At 44.7% G+C, this 14,032-nt stretch overlaps 1 protein-coding gene across 1 annotated transcript in view; it reads right to left on the minus strand.

Annotated features, from left to right (window-relative positions):
* The window catches only part of LOC124716815, a 441,191-nt gene that overhangs the window by 330,143 nt on the left and 97,016 nt on the right, over nt 1–14,032 (minus strand). The gene's annotated exons all lie outside the window — the stretch shown is intronic.

Consider the following 14,032-nt stretch of genomic DNA (forward strand, 5'->3'; position numbering starts at 1 on the left):
TCATTGGCACCAAGGCAGAAGCGACTCTCATCGCTGAAGACGACACGTCTCCATTCGTCCCTCCATTCACGCCTGTCGCGACACCACTGGAGGCGGGCTGCACGATGTTGGGGCGTGAGCGGAAGACGGCCTAACGGTGTGCGGGACCGTAGCCCAGCTTCATGGAGACGGTTGCGAACGGTCCTCGCCGATACCCCAGGAGCAACAGTGTCCCTAATTTGCTGGGAAGTGGCGGTGCGGTCCCCTACGGCACTGCGTAGGATCCTACGGTCTTGGCGTGCATCCGTGCGTCGCTGCGGTCCGGTCCCAGGTCGACGGGCACGTGCACCTTCCGCCGACCACTGGCGACAACATCGATGTACTGTGGAGACCTCACGCCCCACGTGTTGAGCAATTCGGCGGTACGTCCACCCGGCCTCCCGCATGCCCACTATACGCCCTCGCTCAAAGTCCGTCAACTGCACATACGGTTCACGTCCACGCTGTCGCGGCAAGCTACCAGTGTTAAAGACTGCGATGGAGCTCCGTATGCCACGGCAAACTGGCTGACACTGACGGCGGCGGTGCACAAATGCTGCGCAGCTAGCGCCATTCGACGGCCAACACCGCGGTTCCTGGTGTGTCCGCTGTGCCGTGCGTGTGATCATTGCTTGTACAGCCCTCTCGCAGTGTCCGGAGCAAGTATGGTGGGTCTGACACACCGGTGTCAATGTGTTCTTTTTTCCATTTCCAGGAGTGTATATCTGTGCGTGGCCATTTTAAGCATGAAGCGACTGCAGCCGAGTGGAGAGGGCAAGGTAGCTCAGCGTTTTCGGTCAGAACGCTATCATCCCTTTCTAATAAAGAAACTGAACGGACAAACTGAACGAGTGTCATCGGTCGTCCGCCCTGAACAAATTCAGCGAACAATATAGAACAAATTTTTTTTTTAGACGCTATCAAAATACACTCGATACTGCATAACCAATTATCAGCGCCGATTTTTAAGGACATACTGCGTTATCCATGGTTTGCTTCCAAACTATCGTCTGAAAGAGAGGTTTTTGAAAATGTTAACGTGGTTTGTTTTTCCACTGCGTATGCGGGAACATAGCATTTATTCAATGTAGCTTGTGCCGTTTAACTTTATGTTTTCCATGTTTTTACGAAAAATACCATCCTACATCTTGTACTCGTAATGTCTAAAGCGACGATTAATTGTACATCTTTCGAAAGCCGTCTGTGTCGGTCAAAACTTGGATGTAACAAGTCGTTTCGGGCTCCTTCCAGGTTTAAGGGATTTCCCAAATCACGGACAAGCATACATTTTCAGTATCACTTTATACGTTTGGTCGTTTACTAGTCGATAGTTATGAATATTACATTACTTGTGATAGTAAAAATTAGCAAATAATATTGTAAATTTAATAAAATTTCATCCGATTACATGTATTTTCCCCATTATATCAATTGTAATATAAATAATAAAGAAAATAAAAAAATGACGAACGGAACTCGATCCAGCGATCCAGTGGCTTGAACACCAAACACTTCAGGGGGGGACGTGCGATGACCCCCATTCACTTTGTTCGTTGATCCGTTCGCTCAGTTTTTTTTTATTATCAAGGGTAGCTAACGCTCTGACCGAACACGCTGCGCTACCGTGCCGTCACCACTCGGCTGCAGCCGCTTCATGGTTAAGTGATTTTCTCAGTAACGCTTGAGAAAATACGCGCTACTGCTTACACATTTTGTTGTCCTCGTGGAGTATAACGATTGTACGAAGTTTGCAGTAAATCCGCGTTCCAAACGTCGTGGCCTCCCCTTGTAAGTTTTATATTGCGATTTTCATAGCGTTTGAAACCTATTGCACTGAAAACTGACGATTCACAACAACACTGCTGGAAAAAAAAGAAGAAGAAGTTTGTATCACCCTCAAGGACTGCTCAGTGGCACGAGGGATATGTGCATTAGGGATGACGGCTATAGCTGAAACTACAGGTTTCCGGGTTACATCACTTTTTTCCACGCCAGTTTAACCTGAGTGCTAAAACCGCTCAAAGTAACCGGTTCCTCAAATAACCGATTTTCGGCAGTTATTCCTGTTATTTGCTGTAATAAACGTAGAAATCGAACAAAGATTGAAAACCTTTGACTCTCTCAGTTTCAAGATACACAGAATCAAAATATTTAATTTAGTAGGCAAATAAAGTAAATTTTGGCCGGTCATCGTTTGCTGCTTTTCTCGAAAAGTGATAACTGGTTGAACAATATAAAAAAAATCACCGGTATTCTCCCACCGATTCAACTTTCTTGAGAATCTGCTCAAAAATTATGTTCTGATCGGGGACCATGCCACTACGTGGGCATTACGAATAGTTAGTGCGTGTTGTGTCAATTAGATTAAGTAGTGTGTAAGCCTAGGGACCGAAGACCTCAGCGCCGGCCGCTGTGGCCGAGCGGTTCTATGCGCTTCAGTCTGGAACCGCGCGCCCGCTACGGTCGCAGGTTCGAACCCCGCCTCGGGCATGGATGTGTGTGATGACCTTAGGTTAGTTAGATTTAAGTAGTTGTAAGTTCTATGGGACTGATGATCTCGGGAGTTAAGTCCCATAGTGTTCAGAGCCATTTGAACCATTTGATGACCTCAGCAGTTTGGTCTCATAGAACTTACCACAAATTTCCAAAAATAGTTAGGGTTAAAGAGTGAAAACTTAAGTTGAAGAAGTCTAGTTTTCATGTTAATTTATACGTTTTGACCTGCTACAAGCAGATAAAGGTCGATTCTGCAACACGTAAGCTACTTTTGACTTTTATTCTATATTACGAATGTTGGCACTTAAATAGTGGCAACTATTTATTTACAGTTCGTACAAAATAGATACGTGTTTCGAAGTTTTACTGTCCTTTAAACTAGTCGCCATTGCGTATAACCCGTTGCCAGCGATGTGGAAGTCGTAGGATACTCTTAGCAGTGCCAGTTGTGTTGACAGTTCGACCGGCGCGGTCTATTGCCCGACGAATTTGTAGCAGTTCTGAAGCGAATGCCGGGAAGTCTTACATTCAGTTGAGAAATCGAGTTGAACTCACTCACTATCAGAGTAGAGATTTCTGGTGGGGGCAATAAGATGATCAGGAACGCCCATTTCTGCTAGTAAGCCCCCACGTTCTTTCTATCGAACACAGTCGGAAGCCTTGCTGCAGTCCAGGAAACAAAGAAACTAACGGGATAGCGAATCCCCAACATGTTCCAAGTAGCTCACACTGAAAATCTGCTCTCGAGTTCCTTTATTACGCACAAACCCAGCTTGTTCTAGTGGTATTTCTTTATCTAAGTAGGGTCTCAGGCGTTCATAGATGACATTCAGAAGAATCTAGCTGGCATGTGGAACTAATGAAATGATTCTGTAGTTTTCACAACGCTGAGCGTTTCCTTTTTTATGAAACGGAATCACTACCGACATATATGCTGTGGTAGTTCCTTCACGTACGTTATGATTCAGCACGACTCACTACAATTCATTCGCACCGTTAAAAGAAACGTCAACGTGACGAAGATGGAAAAGTTCTATGGATATGATATACCATCTGCATTTCCTATACATCGACTTCAAACAAGCCTTTGACAGCATAAGTCGGCAAGAACTATACAGGGTACCGAAAGAAGTTGGTATATGTGCTAAACTAATAAGACTAATCAGAATGACTATGACAGAGGCAAGAGCAAAAGTAAAGGTCCTTAGCAGAACAAGTGAAAGCTTTGACTTGAATAAAGGTGTGAAGCAAGGTGACAATCTCTCCACTGTCCTATTCAATATAGCCCTGCATAGTTTAGTAAATAAAGTCAACAAAAGAGGCATCATATTTATGAAAACTAGCCGGTCATGTGCATACGCTGATGACATTGCTATAGTAGGAAGAAATACCAATACGCTCCTAGAAACATACCGGGCAATGAAAACAAAGGCCTTAAAAACTGCCCTCATAGTAAGTGAAAACAAAACAAAATATATGATAAAGTCACAATATAAGGCGAGAAGAACAATCAATGGATAATGCGTCTACTTGGGAGCCCTAATAACAAATGATAACAGTATTGGAAAGGCTATAAGGGAAAGAATACAAGCAGGAAACAGAGCTTTCTTTGCAAATATGCAACTTTTCAAAAATAGTCTTGTTACAAGAAAAACAAAACTGCTAATATATAATTCCCTAGTCCACCCAGTTAGCACATATGAGTCAGAAGTATGGATGTTGACAGAGCACGATAAAAATGCACTAGAACCATTGAGCGGAAAATACTACGCAAAATCTATGGGCCAATAAGGGAGGAAGAAGGCTGGAGAATACTCTACAATGCCCAATTACAAGAGTTAATTCAAGTCAGGGACATAGTAAAATTCGTGAAATCACAGCGAATACGATGGCTAGGCCACTTGGAGAGAATGGCAGAGGATAGAATTCCAAAGAAAATGATGAAAAGTGTGCTGTATTCAGCTAGGCGAAAAGGGAGACCTAGAAGAAGATGGATCGACGAGGTAATAATGGATATCACCAATATGGGAGTCCGGGAGTGGGAAAGAGCAGCAAATAACCGAGAAGTGTGGAGGGAGATTGCTGAAGAGGCCAAGGTTCACCAAGGGCCGTAGCGCTACTGAAGAAGATGTGTTGATGCATTTGGATGCAATACTGTGCTCATCTCTGAAGTGAGCTACGAATTATTGCAATAATTCCAGCATCATCTGGTAAATCCCGACAAGGCACGCTCCTGCCGTGTCAGTGGGATTGTGCACACTTTACTTTCGAGATGATCCCGGAAACAAAACTCGGGAAGAGCGTGGTCGGATGGTGCTGGAGGCCCAGCTACACCCGGGGTTCAACCTGCCTATCCCGGCGCATTAGACGTCTTCCTACGTCAACAACTACACACGCCGGTTCTCCATCGTACTACTACTAGTAGTACTACTACTACGTTATCAGGCCCAGTGGACCGCACGCACCTGCAAGTTTCCTCCTCCACTGTATTCTGTCCATTGCTGCTATCGGCCATTCGTTCACATCTATTGACACTTGGTTTAAATCTTCGTGGAGTCCATCCCTCCAACGCTTCTTGGGTCTCCCTGGCGGTCTCTTTCTTGTAGGTGTGAAATCCAGGAGCTTCCGAGGCCATCTGTGATCCTCCATCCGGGCCACATGGCCGGCCCACTGTATTCGTTTGGCATTGACAGTTCCGGCTATGATGGGCTGCTGGTACAGTTCCTCAAGCTCTGGGTCGTATCTGATCCTCCATTCCCCTGTATCTGCATGCAGAACCGGACCGAAGATCTTCCGAAGAACTTTTCTCTCAAAAACAAGGAGCTTATGGAAGTCCCGTTTCCGGATACTCCATGTCTCACAGCCATTTAGAACAACAGGCTGGATCAGGGTTTTGTACAGTCGAATCTTGAACTGTCTGGAGAGAGATTTGGACCGAAGCAGTTGTGCTACGCTGTTCAAAATGTTTCAAATGGCTCTGGGCACTATGAGACTTGACATCTGAGGTCATCAGTCCCCCAGAACTTAGAACTACTTAAACCTAACTAACCTAAGGACATCACACACATCCATGCCCGAGGCAGGATTCGAACCTGCGACCACAGCGGTCTCGCGGTTCCAGACTGAAGTGCCTAGAACCGCTCGGCCACACCGGCCGGCTGCTAGGCTGTGGTAAGATCGGTTTCCTGCTTGTATTCTGGCATTGATCTCTGCTTCACATGACGAGTTCTCAGTGAAAAGTGCCCCTAGGTATTTGAATTCTTGCACTCTCTTGTAGGACTGGTCCCCAACCTGCAGTGATTGTAGATGATCAGCAGTCTGACAATGACCACGCGTCATAACGACGTACTCTGTCTTGGCTTCGTTTATGTTTAGCCCAAATTTGCTGGCAGCCTTCTTTAATGCTTTGGTCATTTGCTCCAACTCCTCTTCCGACCTAGAGAGTAAACAGATGTCGTCTGCATAGGCTAAGTATGCCAGTCTCTTTCCTTCGATTTCAATCCCTTCGTTCTCCTGGAAGGTCTCGCGTACGATCTTCTCGAGGGCAAAGTTGAACAGGATAGGGGACAATCCATCTCCTTGCCCGAGTCCTGTCACAATTTCAAACTCCTCAGTTACGCGATTTCCCATCTTCACCTTTGCACGTGTTTCGTTCAGACAGATCTTTATCAGATCGTACACCTGCGGCATTCCGCAGTGCGGGCGATGCAAATAGTCGTGTGAAGCCCGATAGCTCTGTACACACTCCCAACTACGTGAGACCCGGAGCTACACTCGTTAAAATCGCCCACAAGCGAATTCCTCGCGACGACCCCAGTTTTATATATCTCGGTACATTTTACGAAGTACAGAAGGTGCATTTCGTCAAGTTTATGGGACGACTTCAAGGAGCGAGACTGTCGCAAAGTCACTATCGTATATCTTCTGAGGTAATCCGATCACGAGGACGCGATGTTTAATGGCGAGCATCTTCTGCCCACGCAAGAACGCATCCACCGTACATTAATGTTTTACGACCTTTAAGTGCGTGGATATTTGTCGCCTGAGCTTCCCTAAGGCCTTTAAATTACAGCAAAAGATATGTCGGCCGAAGAAACAAGGCGTTTTACTGCCTCGAAGACAGAGGTCCCCATGAAAGTGTCATGTAGAACCACTGGCGAGAAGTCGGTTTGTTTACACTGGAGTCTGCCACCCCATTCCAAATGAAGCCGTAATACGTCAAAGTACGCGCGAGGGGACAAAGGAATCAATTAGAACCGCGAGACATTTCGCTAGTGCCGTGTAACACCGCCTCTGGTCTTCAGAATGGCTTCATTTCGGCGATGAAGAGAGGCAAGGTTCTTCACGTACGCTACATCCACCTGGGATCACTCACTGATGATTAGATATGCTAGAGCCGCCAGTATTTTTGTGGATGACGATTGACTGAAATACTCTCTTTGGAATTGCGAGGATAGCAGGGGTAAAATACAGGGAACGAAACACTGTTTACAACTTGTACAGAAACCAGATGCCAGTTAAAAGAGTCTAGGAGCACGGAAAGTGAGACATTGTTGTTGCCTATCCCCGACGTTATTTAATCCATACAGTGGACAAGCAGTAAAGGACAGCAAAGAAATATTTGGAGCAGGAATGAAAACTTTGAGGTGCTCCGATAACATTGTAATTCTATCAGAGACAGCAAAGGACTTGGAAGAGCAGTTAAAGGGAATGGATAGTGTCTTAAAAGAGACTTATAAGGTGAAAATCAATGAAACCAAGACAAGAATGATGGAATGTAGTCGAATTACATCAGGTGATATTGAGGGAAGTACATTAGGAAACGGCTAGTCCCGGCAGAGGTTCGAATCCTCCCTCGGGCATGTGTGTGTGTGTGTGTGTGTGTGTGTGTGTGTGTGTTTGTCCTTAGGATAATTTAGGTCAAGTAGTGTTTAAGCTTAGGGGCTAACGACCTTAACAGTTAAGTTCCATAAGCTATAAGAAAAAACATTAGGAAATGAGACGCTTAAAGTAGATGAGTTTTGCTACTTGGGCAGAAAATTAACTGATGGTGACCGAAGTAGAGAGGATATAAAATGTAGATTGGCAATGGCAAGAAAAACGTTTCTGAAGAAGAGAAATGACTACCATCGAGCATAAATTTAAGTGCCAGGGAGTCTTTTTCCGAAGTATGGAGTGTAGAAATGTATGGGAGTGAAAGGTGGGCGCCGGCCGGAGTGGCCGAGCGGTTCTAGGTGCTACAGTCTGGAACCGCGCGACCGCTACGGTCGCAGGTTCGAATGCTGCCTCGGGTATGGATGTGTGTGATGTCCTTAGTTTAGTTAGGTTTACGTAGTTCTAAGTTATAGGGGACTGATGACCACAGCAGTTAAGTCCCATAGTGCTGAGAGCCATTTGAACCATTTGAAACGTGGACGATAAACAGAACAGAAGCTTTTGAAATGTGGAGCTACGGAAGAACGCTGAAGATTAAATGGGTAGATCACATAACTAATGAAGAGGTATTGAATAGGGCGAGAAAAGGATTCTTTAGCACGACTTGACCAAAAGAAAGGATGGGTTGATAGGACACATTCTGTGACATCAAAAGATCATCAATTTAGTACTGGAGGGAAGTGTGGGGGTGAAAATCGTAGAGACCAAGAGATGAATACAGTAAGCAGATTCAGATGGATGTATGTTGTAGTAGTTATTAGGAGATGAATAGCCTTGGACAGGATAGAGTATCATGGAGAGCTGCGTCAAACCGGAGTCGGATTCGTGTCCTAACAACAACGCGATAGCTATGTTGCTACTGCCGTTGAAAATTGTGCCAGACATATTCTCGTGATTAAGACCGGGGTGACTGAGCGGGACTGTGCAACTGCGATACAGCGTTCGTCAAACCAGGAACACAAGCTAGAAGTCTTGCTAACGCGACGGCTGTCATCTTGGAAGGCGGCGATGTCCATAGCAAACACACCCAAACACACCGTGTAAACGTAAACGACAGTGTAACACTTCATCAGTGAGAATGCTGAAATAACCAACCTGGTTCGTATTCACGGTAACCTACAAAGGCCACACAAAAACATGGAAAAGCCACGAGATATGCAGATGCTGCCCAGGTTAGGGATGAGAAAAACCGACCGGTTAAAACCGAAACCGGTATTCCAATTTTCAATCATCCGTATTCTTCGGTAATTTTAATTTTTTATTTTATTATTAATAACCGAGTAAACAATTGGCATATCAATATAGCGGTAGCAGCAATGCTAAAATTTTCGGTTTTTAGAAGAGTTGACCAATACGTTACATGGTGAGCTTATTATTCTTGAATTACGGTATTGTTTGCAAACACATGACGCGTAGGGTAAATATAATGCAAACCTATATTCCCTTCAGTCTGTGTTGTTACTGCGCCACGTGCATTTCCTGGGAGAACTGCCGGCTGTCAGAAGTAGTCAGCCAACGGGCAGAAATTATTAGCCATAATAACACGGTTTTCTTTACTACGTTATGTTTTATTTTATGGACAAATTCGATATTATTTTTCTTCAGTTTTTGTATTTTTTCGCCAATTTTCGTGTCATTCTTTGCCGGTTTTGGTGTTAATTTTAGGTGATTTCGGTCTTACTTTTGGCGAATTCCGGCGATAGATTTTGGCAAAATTCGGAAGTGCAGTTTTATTCCCAAATTCGTTTTTTGGCCAATTTTCCTGTTATTTTTGCCAACTTTCGTGTTATTTACCCTTATCTGTATTATTTTGTGTCAATTTCGTTGCTACTTTTTACCAATTTCTGTGAGACCTTTTGCCAGTTTTGGTGTTTTTTACCAGATGCGATGATATTTCTGTCTAATTCGATGATATTTCTGCCAACTTCGATGTTAATTTTACCAGTTTTGGGGTTAATTTTTGGCGGTTTTGGTGTTATTTTTTGCCAACTTCGTTACTATTTTTGGCCATATTCTGTGGTTTTTTTCGAGGGTTGCTGTTTATTTTCTTTGCCAATTATCATGTTGCAGTTTCCACTTTTTGGTGTTTTTTTCCTGATTTTGGTGCTAATTTTCGTCAATTCCCTTGTAATTTTTTGCCAGATTTGGTGCTGTTTCTTTCCACAAATTTCGATGCTTTTTTGCCAGTTTTGGTCATACTGGACGATATTTTTTGGCAAATTTCGTATTACTTTTGGCCAATTTCAGTGTCTTTTTCTTTGCGAATTTCGATGTTAGTCTTATGGCCACTTTCAGTGCTACTTTTTACAGTACATCATAGTTCAAAAATTCAAATGGCTCTGAGCACTATGGGACTTAACATCTGAAACCGCGCGGCCGCTACGGTCGCAGGTTCGAATCCTGCCTCGGGCATGGATGTGTGCGATGTCCTTAGGTTAGTTAGGTTTAAGTAGTGCTTAGTTCAAGGGGAATGATGACCTCAGAAGTTAAGTCCCAGAGCCATTTTGAACTTAACATCTGAGGTCATTAGTCCCCTAGAACTTAGAACTACTTAAACCTAACTAACCTAAGGACATCACACACATCCATGCCCGAGGCAGGATTCGAACCTGCGACCGTATCAGTCGCGGAGTTCCGGACTGAAGCACCTAGAACCGCACGTCCACCGCGGCCGGTCATCATAGTTCGTTGTGTAGGGTATGACTTGTCATTTTAAGAGTGTTCACCAATTTCAGTTTTGAGAAAAGGCAAAGTAGAGCTGCAACACTCAGTAACTAATAGCTATTAATTTGGTCTTCAGATTTATAAATTTTTTAATGCAAGAAATGGGCAAATTTCAAAGATATTTTATTAAAATCACAGATTTCTAGTTATTTCGCAAAGAAACGCCAATTTCGTGTTATCCTTTTGCAAAGGTGACCTTACAACTTTCGGAAATTTTGGAAATTCGTGGTAAGTTCCTTTGGTACCAAACTGCTGAGGTCATCGGTCCCTAGGCTTACACACTACTTAAGCTAATTTAAACTAACTGACACTAAGGACAAGACACACCCATGCCCGACCGAGCGAGGTGGCGCAGTGGTTAGCACACTGGACTCGCAGTCGGATGGACGACGGTTCAAACCCGTGTCCGGCCATCCTGATTTAAGTTTTCCGTGATTTCCCTAAATCGCTCCACGTAAATGCTGGGATGGTTCGTTTGAAAGGGCACGGCCGACTTCCTTCCGTAATCCGACGAGACCGATGACCTCGCTGTTTGGTCTCTTCCTTCAAACAACCCCCCCCCCCCCACCCCCCACCCCAATGCCCGAGGGAGGACTCGAACCTCCGACGGGGCCAGCCGCGCGAACAGTGCCAAGGCGCCTCAGATTGCGCGGCTTACAGTTGTCGAGTGATGGTATTGTTTACAAGCACATGGTAAGCAGGGCCAGTGTACTGCAAACCTATATTTACTTCAGTCTATGTTGTTATTGCGCCAAGTACATTTCCTGGAAGGATTGCCTGTTGTAACAAGTAGTCTGCCGACGTACAGAAATTATTAGCCATAGTAACAGGGGTGTCTTTATTACGGTGTATGCCGAGAAAGGCGATACGAGTGCAGGCGCAGGATGTGGTCTACAACAATTTGCTTTCGGCCAGCAGGCCTACGCGCATACATTAACAAAGTATATGCGGAGGAGACTGTTCCCCTAGGAGACGTCGCGAGTTAATTTGTCAGCGAGCTGACGCGGCTGCTGGGGCGTTACTCAGGTGTCGCAGGCCGTGTGTAGTCGCGGACCGCTGAATATGTATGAGCGCATGTGTGGCTAAGTGCTTCTCGCAGCGGGGCGTCCCACGCCCACTGCACCGGTCGACGGGCATAAACAGCGCAACAGTGAATTGCGCGTCTAGCGGTTAATCACCGCCGAGCGCGAATTTGTTGGGCTGCCAATTCTCGGTCCCGGTCTCAACTGCACGACTGGTTTACTCAAATACGCCCATACTGTAGCGCAGTTGGTGGCTCACAAGGGAACCTCCCCATCGCACCCCCCTCAGAATTAGTTATAAGTTGGTACAGTGGATAGGCCTTGAAAAACTGAACTCAGATCAATCGAGAAAACAGGAAGAAGTTGTGTGGAACTATGAAAAAATAAGCAAAATATACAAACTGAGTAGTCCATGTGTAAGATAGGCAACATCTAGGTGAGCGTAAACCTGTGAGCGCCGTGGTCCCGTGGTTAGCGTGTGCAGCTGCCGAACGATAGGTCCTTGGTTCAAGTCTTCCTTCGGGAGAAAGTTTTAATTTTTTTATTTTCAGACAATTATCAAAGTTCAGGCACTCACATATAATCAACTTCGCTCTCCAAAATTCCAGGACATGTTCAGATTTGCTTGGACATATGCAGGATTTGACGGTCTACACACAGAAAAATTTGAAAACGTTAAAAACATATATTTTGACAGCACAGACAAAACTGTGCGACTGTGAAACTGTTGCATTCATTTGTTGCAGTTTATGTGACAAACTCTTATGTTTTCACACGTTTTTGGGAGTGATTATCACATCCACAAGAAAATCTAAATTGGGCAAGGTAGAAGAATCTTTTTACCCATTCACCAAGTGTACAAGTTAGGTGGGTCGACAACATACTCCTGTTATGTGACGCACATGCCGTCACCAGTGTCGTATAGAATATATCAGACGTGTTTTCCTGTGGAGGAATCGGTTGACCTATGACCTTGCGATCAAATGTTTTCGGTTTCCATTGGACAGGCACGTCCTTTCGGCTACTAATCGCACGGTTTTGCGGTGCGGTCGCAAAACACAGACACTAAACTTATTACAGTGAACAGAGACGTCAATGAACGAACGGACAGATCATAACTTTGCAAAAATAAAGAAAGTAAACTTTTCACTCTAGGGAAGATTTGAACCAAGAACCTCTCGTTCCTCAGATGCTCACGCTAACGACGGGACCACGGCACTCCTCAACTCAGATTCTCCTAGATGTTGCCTATCTTGCACATGGACTACTCAGTTTGTATATATTACTTATTTTTTTCATAGTTCCACACAACTTCTTCCTGTTTTCTCGATTGATCTGTGTTCAGTTTTTCAAGGCCTATCCACTGTGCCCACTTATAACTAAATCTGAGGGGGGTGCGATGGGGAGGTTCCCTTGTCAGTCTAGAGGGCCCGTATCTGCAGGGTGCTCAGGGGCAGTAGCGGGTAGACTGCCTTGAAAAAAAAAACAGGGGTAACACCCAGAATGACAGCGGAAAACGAAACTTCCTCAGTTCAGAGCATATATGATGTTATTTCAGTGAAAACAAAGCTCTCCGTCTTCAGGCCACGAGTGGCCTACCGGAACCATCCGACCGCCGTTTCATCCTCAGGGGAGGATGCGGATAGGAGGGGCGTGGGTTCAGCACTAAAGATGGGCAAACTCGTTCATCCTTGGGGACTAGTTCACTGGTGATCGTTCTTTTTTGCGAACCGTTCATTTTTACTCGTTCACCGTTCATTTGTGCTTGGTATAAGGTTCTTATGAAAAACTGAAAACTATTAGTGTAGGTGACTGAAGGATGGAGGGCACCAAGAGGGGGCGCTTGCCTCCCCCACCCCCCACCCCCCTGCAGTATAGAGTTTTTATTCATTACAGAATTCTTACAGACTTTTAGAAGTAATTTGATTCTGCAGAACCTCTCGTTTAGCCAACGGTAGCCTTGTGTGGCTGATCGCAGGGAAATAATATAGGGTGGCGCACGGAAAACCGGCCCCAAGTACACACTACTCGCCAATTACGGACGATTTGTTGCCCGTTACGAGCAGATACAACAAACGGACAATAACATGAAAATCTCACGCGACGCTCATGGGCTGTAGCCCATGTAGTCTTGTAAACCTGTTGGTGGCTGTTTCCCAACTTAATAGACCCCAAGGGTCTTGTATAAAATCCTTCGTTTCGACTTCCACTACATAGCTATGCTTCGTTGTAAACAATAATCGTTTACACCCTATATATACTTCACGTTGTCTCTGAGTTCGTAGGCGCCGCGCGGGTTTAGCCGAGCGGTCTGGCGCTGCAGTCACGGACTGTGCGGCTGGTCCCGGTGGAGGTTCGAGTCTTCCCTCGGGCATGGGTGTGTGTGTTTGTCCTTAGGATAATTTAGGTTAAGTAGTGTGTAAGCTTAGGGACTGATGACCTTAGCAGTTAAGTCCCATAAGATTTCACACACATTTGAACATTTTTGAGTTCGTAGGCGAAGTAGAGACTTTATGGAAGCGTAAAATAAAATGTGGTTTTCTCATACTTGCGTCACACGCTTAGTAAAACTTAGGTTTTTATGTTGCATTATTAAAGTTAATGCAGCAATAATAATAATAATTAAGTTCGCAGTAACAAAGTTTTTGGTTTGAAAGCTCCTTCTGAACAAATGTTTTTGAGATAATAAGTAAATACGATTTTATGGCAATCTATGTCTTTTCAAATGGAGAGACACCGCTTTTCCTACTGACCCAAAATGACCCACAACGCACTTTTTCTTTTTTTCAAAGAAAACAAACTAGCAGGTAATGCAAATTGGCAATAACCAAACTTAA

The sequence above is a fragment of the Schistocerca piceifrons genome, chromosome 9 (genome assembly GCF_021461385.2).
Source record: "Schistocerca piceifrons isolate TAMUIC-IGC-003096 chromosome 9, iqSchPice1.1, whole genome shotgun sequence".
NCBI classification, from domain to species: domain Eukaryota; kingdom Metazoa; phylum Arthropoda; class Insecta; order Orthoptera; family Acrididae; genus Schistocerca; species Schistocerca piceifrons.